This window comes from Bos indicus x Bos taurus, chromosome 23 (assembly GCF_003369695.1).
Source record: "Bos indicus x Bos taurus breed Angus x Brahman F1 hybrid chromosome 23, Bos_hybrid_MaternalHap_v2.0, whole genome shotgun sequence".
In the NCBI taxonomy this organism is placed as follows: domain Eukaryota; kingdom Metazoa; phylum Chordata; class Mammalia; order Artiodactyla; family Bovidae; genus Bos; species Bos indicus x Bos taurus.
In genome coordinates, this window is record NC_040098.1 from 27,948,957 (window position 1) to 27,968,179 (window position 19,223).

Here is a 19,223-nt window from a genome sequence, read left to right on the forward strand (position 1 = left end):
ATTTCACGCAAGGATGGGCTCAATAAAGGACAAAAATGGTATGGACCTAACAGAAGCAGAAGATATTAAGAAGAGGTGGCAAGAATACACAGAAGAACTGTACAAAAAAGGTCTTCATGACCCAGATAATCACGATGGTGTGATCACTGACCTAGAGCCAGACATCCTGGAATGTGAAGTCAAGTGGGCCTTAGAAAGCATCACTACGAACAAAGCTAGTGGAGGTGATGGAATTCCAATTGAGCTATTCCAAATCCTGAAAGATGATGCTGTGAAAATGCTGCACTCATATGCCAGAAAATTCAGCAGTGGCCACAGGACTGGAAAAGGTCAGTTTTCATTCCAATCCCAAAGAAAGGCAATGCCAAAGAATGCTCAAACTACTGCACAATTGCACCCATCTCACATGCTAGTAAAGTACTGCTCAAAATTCTCCAAGCCAGGCTTCAGCAATATGTGAACTGTGAACTTCCTGATGTTCAAGCTGGATTTAGAAAAGGCAGAGGAACCAGAGATCAAATTCCCAACATCCGCTGGATAATCGAAAAAGCAAGAGAGTTCTAGAAAAACATCTATTTCTACTTTATTGACTATGCAAAAGCCTTTGACTGTGTGGATCACAACAAACTGGAAAATTCTGAAAAAGATGGGAATAGCAGACCACCTGATCTGCCTCTTGAGAAATTTGTATGTGGATCAGGAAGCAAGAGTTAGAACTGGACATGGAACAACAGACTGGTTCCAAATTGGGAAAGGAGTACGTCAGGGCTATATATTGTCACCCTGCTTATTTAACTTATATGCAGAGTACATCATGAGAAATGCTGGGCTGGAAGAAGCACAAGCTGGAATCTAGATTGCGGGAGAAATATTAATAACCTCAAATATGCAGATGACACCACCCTTATGGCAGAAAGTGAAGAGGAACTAAAAAGCCTCTTCTTGATGAAAGTGAAAGTGGAGAGTGAAAAAGTTGGCTTAAAGCTCAACATTCAGAAAACGAAGATCATGGCATCTGGTCCCATCACTTCATGGCAAACAGATGGGGAAACAGTGGAAACAGTGTCAGACTTTATTTTTTGGGGCTCCAAAATCACTGCAGATGGTGACTGCAGCCATGAAATTAAAAGACGCTTACTCCTTGGAAGGAAAGTTATGACCAACGTAGATAGCATATTCAAAAACAGAGACATTACTTTGCCAACTAAGGTCCTTCCAGTCAAGGCTATGGTTTTTCCAGTGGTCATGTATGGATGTGAGAGTTGGACTGTGAAGAAGGCTGAGCGCTGAAGAATTGATGCTTTTGAACTGTGGTGTTGGAGAAGACTCTTGAGAGTCCCTTGGACTGCAAGGAGATCCAACCAGTCCATTCTGAAAGAGATCAGCCCTGGGATTTCTTTGGAAGGACTGATGCTAAAGCTGAAACTCCAGTACTTTGGCCACCTCATGCCAAGAGTTGACTCATTGGAAAAGACTCAGAAGCTGGGAGGGATTGGGGGCAGGAGGAGAAGGGGACAACAGAGGATGAGATGGCTGGATGGCATCACTGACTCGAAGAACGTGAGTCTGAGTGAACTCTGGGAGTTGGTGATGGGCAGGGAGGCATGGTGTGCTGCAGTTCATGGGGTCGCAAAGAGTCAGACACGACTGAGCGACTGAACTAAACTGAGTGCTTACTTTGCACAAGTATTTAAGCTATAGTATTGAGTATCACTCTTTGTCGTAAATACCACTCTTGCTAAACTGTCTTGATCATTGACTAAGACACAGTTTCTTATTTATGTAAATACTTTCATCCCAATAGCCAATGGGCATCGGATGCAGAACCTAGAGCCAGTTTTCAGGAACAACTGCAAACCTGATTTGGTACTGGGCATCTATTCATAAAACACTTAAAACTGTGAAAATATGGTTTAGGGTTAAGTGTAAACCATATTTTCACACTGCAAAGTATATTTTCAGTTTTAAGTTTTTATGAATAGATGCACAGTACCAAATAAAAGTGGAAAAGGCAATGGCAACCCACTCCAGTACCCTTGCCTGGAAAATCCCATGGACGGAAGAGCCTGGTAGGCTGCAGTCCATGGGGTGGCTAAGAGTTGGACACGACTGAGCGGCTTCACTTTCAATTTTCATTTTCATGCACTGGAGAAGGAAATGACAACCCACTCCAGTGTTCTTGCCTGGAGAATCCTAGGGACGGGGAGCCTGGTGGGCTGCCATTTATGGGATCACACAGAGTTACACACGACTGAAGTGACTTAGTAGCAGCAGCAGTACATAAAGGTAAATGGAGAACTCAGTTCAGTACCAGTTCATTTGTACATTTTGTGGGAGGGTGCTTTTCACATTAACTGCCCATCTGTGTAATTTATAGTCTGACGTGATGTGTTTGTTTAAAAAAAAAAAAAAAGTACATAGTATAAACCCATTAAGGATCTGAGGGAAGAGAAGAAGCTTAATGTAGAACTAAGCTTTTAAAGTATGTCTTTTTGGGTTTTTTTTTTAATCCTGGTCTTGGTGCAAATGTTAGTTATGCCTTATTCATATCACAGTTAGGTCACTATGCTGTGATATGGTCTGTATTCATGCTGCCCTAGATACTTTTGCAATTATTTGCTGCAGACTTGTGACTGTCCCTCTTAACTTTGTTTTATGTAATTTGTAAAAAGTTTCTTAAAATTTTTGCTTTTGCTTATTTAATTTGAATAAAAGCTGAATTCATAATAAAAAATGTGTTTACATGTATGGGCTAATGCTGGCTTGTTTTGTATTTCAGGCAGAACTATACTACCTACTGGTAAGTTTATTAGCTTATTTATAATACTAGCATATACTGGGCCACTACTGGATACAGAAGATTTTATTAACAGATTTTTTATTTTCAGATCAAAAGTTAATTTAGAGTTAGAATGAATCTCAATGGATTATATAAAGAATAAACTGACAAATAAATTGTTATATCAAGAGAGCTGATTTGTTTATTTAAAGAAATTTACTTGTCCATACTAGGACAGAAAGAAAAATATTAATATTTTAATGATGCAATGGAAGTAGGAAAGGAAACTAGTCATAGAATTAAAAGAGGGGAGAGGAAGAAGAAACTAATTGAAGAGGTATCTAAATTTTATACACATTATACTGTTTAATTAAAAAGATAGAAAATTGAGGAGAGGAAAATACAAGAATAATGCATATACTATGTTTCTGCCAGGACTTCCAAAAAAAGGTAACTAACTGGTTTGGAGCTAAGTATTAAAACAATGAAAAGAAATATTTTAGGTAAGCCTAAGATAGTAGGTCTTGGTTTTGTTTTGTTTGGAATTGAGAAATTTTCCAGTAAGTTACTTTTATGTGGCTAGTATCTGGAAAACATATGCATGAAGACATTTTGATAGATAAGTCCATTCATAGCCATAAATCAACTTTGTAAGTTCTAATGCTATTATTTCACTTTCTATGTTCCTCTCACATTAGTGAACTTTCTTTAGAAATTACTGAAAATTTTCAGAAAGTTTAAAAGTATCCATTATAAGACTAAGTACCACAAAGCAAATAAAAATAATTTCAAAATGTAGATGACATCTATACAGAAGAGTACAATGATGAAAAAAATAGATAGGTAAAACTTTACTGTAACATCATACTGCTTTCCTAAAAGATTTTAATATTAATAGTTCTTTGTTCTGGGTAAGAAAAGTAAAGTATACAAAAAATAACCTCTCAACAGAGGCCCTTCAAATAGAACACTAAGATTTCTGAGATTAATCAGACATTAACATGATCTTTCATGAAACACAAAGAATCTCAACTGCTTTGAAATTCCCTTGACTTTTCTTTTTGGAGCACCCTCTGAAAATTACATGATTGACAGTTTTGTTTCAACACACACACGTAGAGAAATTTCTTGATTAGATATATTTTCATATATTATGCATTACTTATGTCTTTATTTTTCTTTCTGTTTTAAAGCACCTGTATCAACCATCAGTAAGTTCCTTTCAAATCTTAAAATCCATAGGCTATTGGCTATTACAGTGTCAGTGGTCTAAAACCTCAATGCTAATATTTCTCTACCCTTTCTCTGTGTGATACAGATGAATAGCTGATGATGCTGTGAAAGATTAAGAATTAACTATATATGTATAATGTATATATTATGTGTGTGTATATATATATATATATACACTCTTTATGAGAAATACTATTACCAGTGTTTGATACTGCATCCAATGTGATGTTCATAAGTATAAACAAAGAAATAAGGAAAATTAACAAAAGTATAAGAAGAAGGGAGATTAAGTGGTATGACTTCTTGACAGGTCCAAAAATGGTATAAATCGACTGCAGTGGGCAAGAAAACAATATCTAAATAGGCACCAAGAAGATAATTCACTTTGCCTTTCTACCAGAATAAAAGAGCCCTAACTCCAGACATCTGCATATCTGAGGTTATTGATATTTCTCCCGGCAATCTTCATTCCACCTTGTGCTTCTTCCAGTCCAGCATTTCTCATGACGTACTCTGCATGTAAGTTAAATAAGCAGGGTGACAATATACAGCCTTGATGTACTCCTTTTCCTATTTGGAATCAGTCTGTTGTTCCATGTCCAGTTCTAAATGTTGCTTCCTGACCTGCATACAGATTTCTCAAGAGGCAGGTCAGGTGGTCTGGTATTCCCATCTCTTTCAGAATTTTCCACAGTTTATTGTGATCCACACAATCAAAGGCTTTGGCATAGTCAAAAAAGCAGAAATAGATGTTTTTTCTGGAACTCTCTTGCTTTTTCCATGATCCAGTGGATGTTGGCAATTTGATCTCTGGTTCCTCTGCCTTTTCTAAATCCAGCTTGAACATCAGGAAGTTCATGGTTCACGTATTCCTGAAGCCTGGCTTGGAGAATTTTGAGCATTACTGTACTAGCATGTGAGATGAGTGCAATTGTGCAGTGGTTTGAGCATTCTTTGGCATTGCCTTTCTTTGGGATTGGAATGAAAACTGACCTTTTCCAGTCCTGTGGCCACTGCTGAGTTTTCCAAATTTGCTGGCATATTGAGTGCAACACTTTCACGGCATCATCATTCAGGATTTGAAATAGCTCAACTGGAATTCCATCACCTCCACTAGCTTCATTTGTAGTGATGCTTTCTAAGGCCCACTTGACTTCACATTCCAGAATGTCTGGCTCTAGGTCAGTGATCACATCATCATAATTATCTGGGTCGTGAAGATCTTTTTTGTACAGTTCTTCTGTGTATTCTTGCCACCTCTTCTTAATATCTTCTGCTTCTGTTAGGTCCATACCATTTCTGTCCTTTATCGAGCCCATCTTTGCATGAAATGGTCCCTTGGTATCTCTAATTTTCTTGAAGAGATCTCTAGTCTTTCCCATTCTGTTGTTTTCTCTATTTCTTTGCATTGATCGCTGAGGAAGGCTTTCTTATCTCTTCTTGCTATTCTTTGGAACTCTGCATTCAGATGCTTATATCTTTCGTTTTCTCCTTTGCTTTTTGCTTCTCTTCTTTTCACAGCTGTTTGTAAGGCCTCCCCAGACAGCCATTTTGCTTTTTTGCATTTCTTTTCCATGGGGATGGTCTTGATCCCTGTCTCCTGTACAATGTCACGAACCTCATTCCATAGTTCATCAGGAACTCTATCTATCAGATCTAGGCCCTTAAATCTATTTCTCACTTCCACTGTATAATCATAAGGGATTTGATTTAGGTCATACCTGAATGGTCTAGTGGTTTTCCCTACTTTCTTCCATTTCAGTCTGAATTTGGAAATAAGGAGTTCATGATCTGAGCCACAGTCAGCTCCTGGTCTTGTTTTTGTTGACTGTATAGAGCTTCTCCATCTTTGGCGGCAAAGAACATAATCAATCTGATTTCGGTGTTGACCATCTGGTGATGTCCATGTGTAGAGTCTTCTCTTGTGTTGTTGGAAGAGGGTGTTTGCTATGACCAGTGCATTTTCTTGGCAAAACTCTATTAGTCTTTGCCCTGCTTCATTCCATATTCCAAGGCCAAATTTGCCTGTTACTCCAGGTGTTTCTTGACTTCCTACTTTTGCATTCCAGTCCCCTATAATGAAAAGGACATCTTTTTTGGGTGTTAGTTCTAAAAGGTCTTGTAGGTCTTCATAGAACCGTTCAACTTGAGCTTTTTCAACGTTACTAGTTGGGGCATAGACTTGGATTACCGTGATATTGAATGGTTTGCCTTGGAAATGAACAGAGGTTATTCTGTCATTTTTGAGATTGCATCCAAGTATTGCATTACAGACTCTTTTGTTGACCATGATGGCCATTCCAATTCTTCTGAGGGATTCCTGCCCGCAGTAGTAGATATAATGGTCATCTGAGTTAAATTCACCCATTCCAGTCCATTTCAGTTCGCTGATTCCTAGAATGTCGACATTCACTCTTGCCATCTCTTGTTTTACCACTTCCAATTTGCCTTGATTCATGGACCTGACATTCCAGGTTCCTATGCAATATTGCTCTTTATAGCATCAGACCTTGCTTCTATCACCAGTCACATCCACAGCTGGGTGTTCTTTTTGCTTTGGCTCCATCCCTTCATTCTTTCTGGAGTTATTTCTCCACTGATCTCCAGTAGCATATTGGGCACCTAGTGACCTGGGGAGTTCCTCTTTCAGTATACTATCATTTTGCCTTTTCATACTGTCATGGGGTTCTCAAGGCAAGAATACTGAAGTGATTTGCCATTCCTTCCTCCAGTGGACCACATTCTGTCAGATCTCTCCACCATGACCCACCTGCCTTGGGTTGCCCCACAGGCATGGCTTAGTTTCATTGAGTTAGACAAGGCTGTGGTCCTAGTGTGATTAGATTGACTAGTTTTCTGTGAGTATGGTTTCAGTGTGTCTGCCCTCTGGTGCCCTCTTGCAACACCTACCATCTTACTTGGGTTTCTCTTACCTTAGGCGTGGGGTATCTCTTCATGGCTGCTCCAAGCTGGAATCAAGATTGCCGGGAGAAGTATCAATAACCTCAGATATGCAGATGACACCATCCTTAAGGCAGAAAGTGAAGAGGAACTAAAAAGCCTCTTCTTGATGAAAGTGAAAGTGGAGAGTGAGAAAGTTGGCTTAAAGCTCAACATTCAGAAAATGAAGATCATGGCATCTGGTCCCATCACTTCATGGCAAACAGATGGGGAAACAGTGGAAACAGTGTCAGACTTTATTTTGGGGGGCTCCAAAATCACTGCAGATGGTGACTGCAGCCATGAAATTAAAAGACACTTACTCCTTGGAAGGAAAGTTATGACCAACCTAGACAGCATATTGAAAAGCAGAGACATTACTTTGCCAACAAAGGTCCGTCTAGTCAAGGCTATGGTTTTTCCAGTGGTCATGTATGGATGTGAGAGTTGGACTGTGAAGAAGGCTGAGTGTGAAGAATTGATGCTTTTGAACTGTGGTATTGGAAAAGACTCTTGAGAGTCCCTTGGACTGCAAGGAGATCCAACCAGTCCATTCTGAAAGAGATCAGCCCTGGGATTTCTTTGGAAGGACTGATGCTAAAGGTGAAACTCCAGTACTTTGGCCACCTCATGCCAAGAGTTGACTCATTGGAAAAGACTCTGATCCTGGGAGGGATTGGGGGCAGAAGGAGAAGGGGACGACAGAGGATGAGATGACTGGATGGCATCACTGACTCGATGGACGTGAATCTGAGTGAACTCTGGGACTTGGTGATTGACAGGGAGGCCTGGCATGCTGCGATTCATGGGGTCGCAAAGAGTCAGACACAACTGAGCGACTGAACTGAACTCCAGACATCAGGTCTTCTCTTAGAACACAACAGAAGCATCAACTGTATAATCCAATTTCTTCAAAGTAACAGAATAGAAATGATACCACAGCTAGCACAAGTTTGACCTACAAAAACATCTGTTTAGGTCAATAGTTTCTCTACTGACAAATGGTTGAAGAACATGTACCATTAATTTGCCCAAGAGAAAAATTCAAACATTAAACATTTGGAGGAGTATTAAGCCTCAGCTGCCACTAAAAGGGGCTTCAGGTGGTAAAGAATCTGCCTGCAGTGCAGGAGACCCAGGTTCAATTCCTGGGTTGGGAAGATCCCCTGAAGAAAAGAATGGCAACCCATTCCAGTATTCTTACCTGGAGAAATCCATGGACAGAGGAGCCTAGAGGGCTACAGTCCATGGGATTGCCAAGAGTCAGAAATGACTTACTACTAACACTACTACTTTTTGTGTCACTAAAAGAATTCCAATTGTAATTACTATGATGTATTTCTTATATGTATTACATGAGCATAAATGAAAACCAGTGATGCTATCAGTAAAAATTTTTCAGTGTGTTTCTAGATTTAGTTATCTATAGATTTAAAGGTACATAGCAAGTCTTCAAAATGATTGTGTGTTTTAGTCGGATTGCTGGGTCCCGAGAGTGGTATTGCTGAGTCATGTGGTAGCTCTATTTTTAGTTTTTTAAGGCAGAGGGTCCCCAATTTAGGCATTACTAAGGACATAAAACAAAACAAAAGAACACAATTTCTAGAAATATATTTATAAATAAGTAAATACCATAGCTAAAATCTAAAAGAGAATCCAAATACCATAGAATTTGTTGTTAATATAACATGTGACTTTGTAATTAGAACTGACAAATGTTTTTTCTCTGAATCAGGATTTGCTGAACGAATTGGTAAGTTTTCCTTTTCCTCAACTGTTATGTCTTTTAATTTAAATACTAGCCTGAAAGTTATCCCTATAGTTTTTTACTGATATAATTAACATACAACATTCTGTTGGTTTCAAGTGTATAGCATAATGATTCGATATTCATAGATATCATGAAATGAACACAATAAGTCTAGTTAACATCCATCACCATACATAGTTACATTTGTTTCTTGTGTTGAAAGCTTTTAAGATCTACTCTCCTAGCAACTTTCAAATATACAGTATATTATTATTAACTGTAGTCACCATGCTGGACATGACTATATAAAGAATGCACAAAGGAATGAGCTCCTCTTTAATGAAGACTCTCAAGCATAAATTTCCTAGTTGGAAGGAATTTTATAGACCCACTGCAGGTGGGTAAATAGACTATGGTCCACTTCATCTAAAAGCTAGAGATTAAGCAAAAAGACAGATGTACTCCCATGTTCAGATATTTACAGTAGCCAAAATATGGAAGCTATACCTAAGTGCTCATCAGCAGAAGAGTGAATAAAGCAGATGTGGTATATATGTACAATGGAATATTATTCAGTTATTTAAAAAAGAGTGAAATTCTGCATTTGTAACAACATGGATGGACATAGAGAGTATTATGTGTAGTGAAATAAGTCAGACAGAAGAAGACAAATATTCTATGTTATCACTCATATGTGGAATCTAAAAAATAAAGCAAATGAATGACTATAACAACACTGAAAAAGACTCACAGATACAGAGAGTGGTAACCACTCACAAACCCGTGGTTATCAGTAGGGAGAAGAAACAGGGAAGAGGTTAGATAGAGGTATGAGATTAAGAGACACAAACTATTATGTATAAAATATATAAGCTACAATGATATACTGTACAGCTCAGGGAAATATAGTCATTATTTTGCAATAACTTTAAATGGAGAATAATATATAAAAATATTGAATCACTATATTGTACATCTGAAGGTAATATAGTATTGTAAGTCAGCTGTACTTCAATTTTTAAAAGAAGACATTATGATATAATAGCACAAAACCTAAGAATTAAGGTACTTTCCAGTCCCAAGACTGTGTATCTTACATTCTCATAAAGGACCACCTTGCTAGGACTCACAGCGTCAAATTAACTGATGTAGAAGTCTTTGAGCTTTTTGAATATTATTTTATAAGACTCCCTTAATGCATATTTATAAGGGATATACATTGTATACTTAATAGTTTAAAAATAATAACTAATTTTTTGTGCTTTTATTTTAGCAAAAACCTCACCACCTCTTAGTAAGTACAGTATCTTATAATTCTACTGACAATAGTCTGTTGCTGCATGCACAGGACTATTACATTCTATGATTGCTATTTTACAGTGGAGCAGAAATCAAGAACTTTATTGTTGTTGCCAATTTTTTGAAACTAAAACCAAATCAAAAAAATAAACATAGAAGTACATTATCATTCAATCAAGTCAACGGACTTACCAGCAACAAAGAAGAACGTTCTTACTAGAGATAAAAATGAGTCAGAGCTGAGAATTAAAAATAGAGAAATACAATGAAGGATAATTTTTTTAAACACCTTGCTAAATCTTCTAAATCTTACACACAGGATCCAAAAATTTAGTTGAGAGTCTGAACAAGTAAAGAGAATAAAAGAATAGACTATACCTATGTTTCTTCTGGGGCTTCCCAGGTTACACCAGTGGTAAAGAACCCATCCGCCAATGGAAGAGACAGAAGAGACTGGATTCCATCCATCGCTTGGTCGGGAAGATCCCCTGGAGAAGGGCATGGCAACCCACTGCAGTATTCTGGAGAATGCCATAGACAGAGGAGCCTGGTGGACTACAGTTCATAGGGTCGCAAAGAGTCAGACACTACTGAAACGAATTAGCACACACACATGTTTCTTCTGAAATTACAAAATTAATGAAATAGAATCAATTAGGATTAATATTACAAATAGAATGAAGACAGAAATCCTAAAAAATAAAAATTAGGTGGGGAAAAGGAAACAGCAAAATGCAAAAGAATCAATGACTATAATTTATCTTAATGAATAGAAGAAGCACATAGAATTACCATCGACTCAATTCATATTAACAAAAGGAGTTGTACCAATAAGAAAAAATATGTTTAAAAAATAATGGTCCACATAAGCTTAGATTTTGTGATAACTGATGATAAACAACCAAAAATTGTCAGATATTCTAGACTAAGCTTTAGGAAAGCCAACTTCAAAAGTTTCAATTATAAACATAGAAGATCATGTATAAAAAAGTGAAAAAATTAATGTTTAAGAGATTTTTCTGTGTTGGATTATAGTGCCAAAGCAGCCAACATGGAACTTAAAGACCCAAAATAATATACACATAAAAGACCATAGAACTATGGGTTCTGGGGTTTTGATGCTTAAGTATAAATGCAGACTTGACCACTGAAGTGCCTGGTCTTGAATGGTTTACTTAACCTATTCCCGCTAATTCTTTCATTGATAAAATGAAGGTAACAATTATAGCCACCTCATGGGATTTCAGTGAGAATTAAAATAGTTTAATCAACTGGAACAATACCTCAGTTCAGTTCAGTTCAGTCGCTCAGTCATGTCCGACTCTTTGCGACCCCATGAATTGCAGCATGCCAGGACTCCCTGTCCATCACCAACTCCCGGAGTTCACTCAGACTCACGTCCATTGAGTCAGTGATGCCATCCAGCCATCTCATCCTCTGTCGTCTCCTTCTCCTCCTGCCCCCAATCCCTCCCAGCATCAGAGTCTTTTCCAGTGAGTCAACTCTTCACATGAGGTGGCCAAAGTACTGGAGTTTCAGCTTTAGCATCATTCCTTCCAAAGAAATCCCAGGGCTGATCTCCTTTAGAATGGACTGGTTGGATCTCCTTGCAGTCCAAGGGACTCTCAAGAGTCTTCTCCAACACCACAGTTCAAAGGCATCAATTCTTCAGCGCTCAGCCTTCTTCACAGTCCAACTCTCACATCCATACATGACCACTGGAAAAACCATAGCCTTGACTAGACAGACCTTTGTTAGCAAAGTAATGTCTCTGCTTTTGAATATGCTATCTACGTTGGTCATAACTTTCCTTCCAAGGAGTAAGCGTCTTTTAATTTCATGGCTGCAATCACCATCTGCAGTGATTTTGGAGCCCCAAAAAATAAAGTCTGACACTGTTTCCACTGTTTCCCCATCTGTTTGCCATGAAGTGATGGGACCAGATGCCATGATCTTCGTTTTCTGAATGTTGAGCTTTATGCCAACTTTTTCACTGTCCACTTTCACTTTTATCAAGAAGAGGCTTTTTAGTTCCTCTTCACTTTCTGCCCTAAGGGTGATGTCATCTGCATATCTGAGGTTATTGATATTTCTCCCGGCAATCTTGATTCCAGCTTGCGTTTCTTCCAGTCCAGTGTTTCTCATGACGTAAGGCAGAGGAATCAGAGATCAAATTGCCAATATCCACTGGATCATGGAAAAAGCAAGAGAGTTCCAGAAAAACATCTATTTCTGCTTTGTTAACTATGCCAAAGCCTTTGACTGTGTGGATCACAATAAACTGTGAAAAATTCTGAAAGAGATGGGAATACCAGACCACCTGACCTGCCTCTTGAGAAATCTGTATGCAGGTCAGGAAGCAACAGTTAGAACTGGACATGGAATAACAAACTGGTTCTAAATAGGAACAATGCCTAGGCACATGTTAATCAACCAATTATCACTAGCTATTGTAATTATTTTGTACTCAAGAAAAAGCTATATTCAAGATTTTTAGACTTCATTTATTTCTTTTTTATTATAGAAAAAGATGTGAGAGCCAGAGGTAAGTTCTTTCCACTTCTCCACTCCAAATCATTTCAGTTTAGCTGTATGTATGTTTTTGCTGAATTTGGCTGCTTCTGTGTCCAACATTAATGTTATGATGTCTCCTTTTGCCTTTTTCCCTTCCATATCCAAAGTTTGCTAATTGTGATTTTAAAACTGTAACAAAACTACAAAACAATATGTGATTCTTTAATGGGGCTTAATAATGCCATGAAAGTTTTTGGGCTCTAAGGAAATTAGATGTTGAAATAACTCAAAGAAGACTATTATTAATTATACAATCTATAAGTTAAACTGTATTCATTTACGTTTGTTTATAGGAGCTGCTGAGAAACCCATGCTTAAGCTTTTTTCTATTTCTCAGCATAAGTGATTTGGGGATAAATAAGTTCATAAAGAATTTTTGATTACTCTGACAATTAACATACCCAAATTTGAAAACCTCATATTAGTATTTTTCATTGTATACTCAGCCCTGAGCGGTGAGGATTTTTAGAGATTACTGACAGTTTGCTGAAAAGCTTAAATGCACTGAATAACTAAGACGGTATATTCCTCAGAACAAATAAAATTCACTTTAAAAGAAAAACAACGTAGACTGGAGTCTACATAAAAGGGAGTCAACATTAAGAGAAAAGAGAAAGTACATATGAGAGGCTATTAAGAAACGATGAATATGAGTTGTTCAAAGATAAATACAAATGATTAGGGAAAGAGCCCCAGTAATAAGCTTCTCACTTAGCAGAGATATCACAGAGGAGCTACCACAACAAGTGGGTGTTGAGACTAAAATCTTACCACAGTTCTCTCCAGTCTTGACACTTAGCATGGCACACACCAATAAGGGACCATTTGACCAGGAACTATAGCAATACATAACCATGGCAGAGGTGTTTGTGCTGGTTGGGTGTCATTTTATAAGATTTCCAAATTGGAAGATTTTAAACAGGAAAATGTGCTGCTCAGTAACAGGTTAACAAATAACTACTTGTTTGTGCTTATATTTCAACAAAAGCTGAACCACCTAATGGTAAGTACATTATTTAACTTGTTACTTAATGACTGTTATAGTATAAAGACTTCAACTAAATTTGAAGGTTGTCATGGTCAATTGGACACAAGTTAAGACTTTTCAGTTATTGAAAATTTTCTTGAAACCAAACCTCACTGATTTGTAGAAAGAATAGCTAAGAACTTCAACATTGTATCAAGGCAGCTGACTTGCCAAAACACAAAATAACATTCTCAGAAAAAGGAATCAGGAGACATTTAAAGAATTTAAATGAAATGAATTGAATTGAATGAGTTGAAGCTAGGAAAGGAAGACTGAGAAACAAAAGAAATGGGTGAGAGTAAGGGAAGAAAATAGTAAGATGAAATTTATAAATCTTATTCCTAGCTCCCCAAAGTCACTCAGATGCCTAGACAATACAGAAAGTGAATAAAAGAATCAGTCATATATATATTTCTCTCAGGATATCAAAATTGATAGGATATAATTCAAAAGGGTAACATTTTAAGTGAAATGTGAGAAATGGAATATTTTCTACCATATCAGTAAAAAGGATTTCACAATCATCAGCAATTCCAGCCCTCCAATGTGGGCCTAAGGGCACTCAGGAAGGAGAAAAATACTTGCTATATAACAGCCATCAAACTGTAGCCACTCACTATGGTGAGTTCAAGGAAGCTCAGGATGTGAAAAATACAGGATACTGGCACCAGGATAGCTGAGATGCATATGAAAGGAATGATTTTAGTGAGCCCAGACTCTTGCATCTTTCCATACATAGAAAAGCACTAAATCCCTTAACTTGGGATATTTGATTTCCTTTAATTAACAGTAATCTTATATGCAGGTCAGGAAGCAACAGTTAGAACTGGACATGGAACAACAGACTGGTTCCTAAGAGGAAAAAGAGTACATCAAGGCTGTGTATTGTCACCCTGCTTATTTAACTTCTATGCAGAGTACATCATGAGAAATGCTGGGCTAGAAGAAGCACAAGCTGGAATCAAGATTGCCGGGAGAAATATCAATAACCTCAGATATGCAGATGACACCACCCCTTATGGCAGAAAGTGAAGAGGAACTAACAAGCCTGTTGATGAAAGTGAAAGAGGAGAGTGAAAAAGTTGGCTTAAAGCTCAACATTCAGAAAACTAAAATCATGGCATCCAGTCCCATCACTTCATGGGAAATAGATGGGGAAACAGTGGAAACAGTGTCAGACTTTATTTTTGGGGGCTCCAAAATCACTGCAGATGGTGATTGCGGCCATGAAACTAAAAGACACTTACTCCTTGGAAGGAAAGTTATGACCAACCTAGACAGCATGTTGAAAAGCAGAGACATTACTTTGCCAACAAAGGTCCGTCTAGTCAAGGCTATGGTTTTTCCAGTGGTCATGTATGGATGTGAGAGTTGGACTGTGAAGAAAGCTGAGCGCCAAAGAATTGATGCTTTTGAACTGTGGTGTTGGAGAAGACTCTTGAGAGTCCCTTGGACTGCAAGGAGATCCAACCAGTCCATTCTAAAGGAGATCAGCCCTGGGATTTCTTTGGAAGGAATGATGCTAAAGCTGAAACTCCAATATTTTGGCCACCTCATGAGAAGAGCTGACTCATTGGAAAAGACTCTGATGCTGGGAGGGATTGGGGGCAGGAGATGAAGGGGACGACAGAGGATGAGATGGCTGGATGGCATCACCGACTCGATGGACGTTGAGTCTGTGTGAACTCCGGGAGTTGGTGATGGACAGGGAGGCCTGGCATGCTACTATTCATGGGGTCGCAAAGAGTCGGACACGACTGAGCGACTGAACTGAACTGAACTGAATCTTTTGACGTTCAGACAATTGGTCCTTTGTTGTGAGACTTCTATATAACCTGGCTCCTCCCCTCACCTACTTGGAGCATTTCTCTCAGGGTTACTTGAGATGCTGTCTCTTGGGCCTGATGTCCTAAAACTTCCCACCAAATGAAATATAACTCTCAACTTTTAGGTTGTGACTATTTTCTAAGTTGATAAATGGAAGAAGAGTAAAAAATAAAAGCATAACTGTAAGAAAATGGAAAATTTAACAAAGTTAAATTTAAACTGACTTTAAACATCTTATTATGTGTAGAAAAAGTAACAGGAGTACTTCAGTTCAGTTCAGTCAGTCTCTCAGTTGTGTCCGACTCTTTGTGACCCCATGAACCGCAGCACGCCAGGCCTCCCTGTCCATTACCAACTCCCGGAGTCCAGCTAAACCCATGTCCATTGAGTCAATAATGCTACTCTCAACCTAATTTACACAAACAAAATGGATTGCATTAATAAGAAAAAGAACCAGAAATCCCTGGTAAAAGATCACATGAACCTAGACTGTGTGATTATAAAGGAGAAAATGGCTAAAAAGTATCAACTATGTGAACTTTACGAAAGCTGATTTCAAAATTTCACAGCATTAGCATTGTTAAGGGCTTCCCTGGTAGCTCGGCTGGTAAAGAATCCACCTGCAATGCAGGAGACCCCAGTTCAATCCCTGGGTCAGGAAGATCCCCTGGAGAAGGGGTAGGCTACCCACTCCAGTGTTCTTGCCTGGAGAATCCCCATTGACAAAGAAGCCTGGCGGGCCACAGTCTATGGGGTCACAAAGAGTCAGACACGCAAAGAGCAACTAAGCACACAAGCACAGCATTGTTAAAGCTTTGAGAGGCCACAAGTCCTAGAGTGACACAGCAACATAAAAGAATGAAGGAGAGGAAACAATCATGTGTTCAGAAATATTTGCTTTCACAACATGAATGAACCTGAAGGGCATTACACTAAGTGAAATAAGCTAGACAGAGAAAGAAAATACTGCATAGTATCAAATATGTGTGGAATCTAAAAAAAAGCAAATTTCTTAGAAACAAAGAATAGAATGGTGCTTGCAGGGGCTGGGGAGCAAGAAAAATGGAAGACATAATTATAAGGTAAAAAATTTCCTGAGGCTCCCATGTACAGTATGGTGACTATACTTAATAATACAATATTGTATACTTTAAAATTACTGAGAGTAGATTTTAAGTGTTCCTCTCAACAAGGACAGCAGTATTTTATGTATCAAAATTCAACTCCTTCATTGAGTTCTAGATCCCATTCCATTTCATTCCCTTAGAGAGTTCTGCTGCTGCTGCTAAGTCGCTTCAGTCGTGTCCAACTCTGTGCGAACCCATAGACAGCAGCCCACCAGGCTCCCCCATCCCTGGGATTTTCCAGGCAAGAGTACTGGAGTGGGGTGCCATTGCCTTCTCCTTGGAGAGTTCAGTTCAGTTCAGTTCAGTCGCTCAGTCGTGTCCAACTCTTTGCAACCCCATGAACTGTAGCACGCCAGGCCTCCCCATCCATCACCAACTCCCAGAGTTCACCCAAACTCATGTTCATCAAGTCGGTGATGCCATCCAGCCATCTCATCCTCTGTCGTCCCCTTCTCCTCCTGCCCCCAATCCCTCCCAGCATCAGGGTCTTTTCCAATGAGTCAACTCTTCACATGAGGTGGCCAAAATATTGGAGTTTCAGCTTTAGCATCATTCCTTCCAAAGAAATCCCAGGGCTGATCTCCTTTAGAATGGACTGGTTAGATCTCCTTGCAGCCCAAGGGACTCTCAAGAGTCTTCTCCATCACCACAGTTCAAAAGCAACAATTCTTCGGCACTCAGCTTTCTTCACTTAGAGAGTTAGCTGACCTCAAAACTCACATTTCCTGTTATCTTCAATTTCTCCCTTTCAGCATTTAAACATTTTAATGTCATCCTGTATTTTGTTAAATCCTTCCGTGACCCAACCACCTGCTCCAACCCAGCCACTCCCTCTCTCATCATGGCTAAACTGCATCAGAGTTGTCCTCATTCCTTACCTCTAATGCTACTTCAACATCCACTTCTTAGTCTACTACAACCTGACTTTAAATTATCTTCAGTTTAATCCATTAGAGTGAATAAAACTCTAATAGATTTCTATAGTGGTAATTTATTTTCAATTTTTCATGAAGTCTCCAATCTTTTTAAGTTAGTTTTATGCTAATTAAGAAGATTTGCCAATGAATTTGTAGACCAAAACTCCACTCACTGATTAACAAAAAGAATAAAAAGCATAACCAATGAATCACAGTTTAAGTCACACATTCTTTTTTGAAAGAGTACATGGTAACTGACAAAGAGGACCAAAGGTAAGAAAAGTTAGAATGAAAAATGGGAAAACTACAAAAGGAGGAAACGGAAAGAAGCAGGTATTTGCCAGGCTCTGAAGACATCAGACATACTTCATAAGTGATCATGTTGACAGGGATTCCAGCATCAAAATAATTGTAACAGAAATCCTTGTGCTTCTTAGTTGTTATTTATAAGATTCCTCAGTGCGAGATTAACAGGGGAAAAATATGCTGTACCCATAATTGACTAAAACAACATGTCTCTTGTATTTCAGCAAAAGCTACACCACCAGTTACTAGTAAGTAACACTGTCATATTTGTAATTACTTTATGTAATGGACTATTATAGGGTACATGGACTATTATTAACTTTGCTGGTTGTTATTTTCAGTGAGGGACAAGTTAAGAATTTTACTGAATTCCTGGAAATTAAATGCCACTTACCTGTAGAAAAATAACCTGTAAAGGATATTATTCTCATTCCAAACCAAAGGGGAGGAAAACATTTACTAAAGTTGTAAGTTAAATGAATTGAAGCAGAAAGAGGAAAATAGAGAAATAAAAGAGTGCAAAATGAAGAGGAAAGAACTTGTTAAATAATTAAAGTTTATACTCAGTATCCAGAAGTATACCTGGGAGGTTAGACAACAGAGTAAGAAGTAAATAAAAGACAGTACAACATTCTGAGAAACACTTTCTTTCTTGAAACACTCTCTCCCCCTTGAAACCACATTTCACTCTCCTTGCTTTCTTCCCACATTTCTTGCTCTGAATTAATCTCATTGTTATTCACTTCTTCCTCTTCCTGGTTCTTAAATGCTTGTGTTCCTCAGAACTTTCTCACGAGCCTCTTTCTCCTCCTCAGTTGCTTAACCTGTTAAGTCTTATTGTGGGATGTTAACTGCCGTTATCTATAGCTCCAGTGCAGTTCTCACTCCAGAGCTCAAGTTCACATTGTTTTCATACATTCAGCACCTATTTATAAATCTATTAAATGCAGACACACTGATAGTACTAAATGCAACAGATATGACTCTTGTCCTCATGAAGCGTCTTACAACCTTATGGGGGAAACAATTAACAAATAAAGAAACTATAAACATATAAACAATATTATTATAACTGACATTGTTTAATACAACCTGGAGGCCAAAGTCAGTCCTATAAAACCTTATAAATCTTAATTTTTTCCTTCTAATCTGTTTACCTCTCTTCAGTCAGCAATTTTGGAGATTCCTAAGAGTTTTCCTGAAAGCATAAATAAATCAATAAACTGAAACAACAAATATACAAAACAAAATCTTTTTATAATAAAATAGCAGATGAAGCTATATAAAGGAAGAATAAAGGCCAGGTTTTGCAAAAACAAAAGTGGAAGATGATGAACAAGATCCAAAGTTCAAATGCAATAACATCATACCATAAAACATTTCACTGTCTCTGGATCTGATAGGAAGTTACACCCACAAAAGAAATTAATATGACTCTACCAGT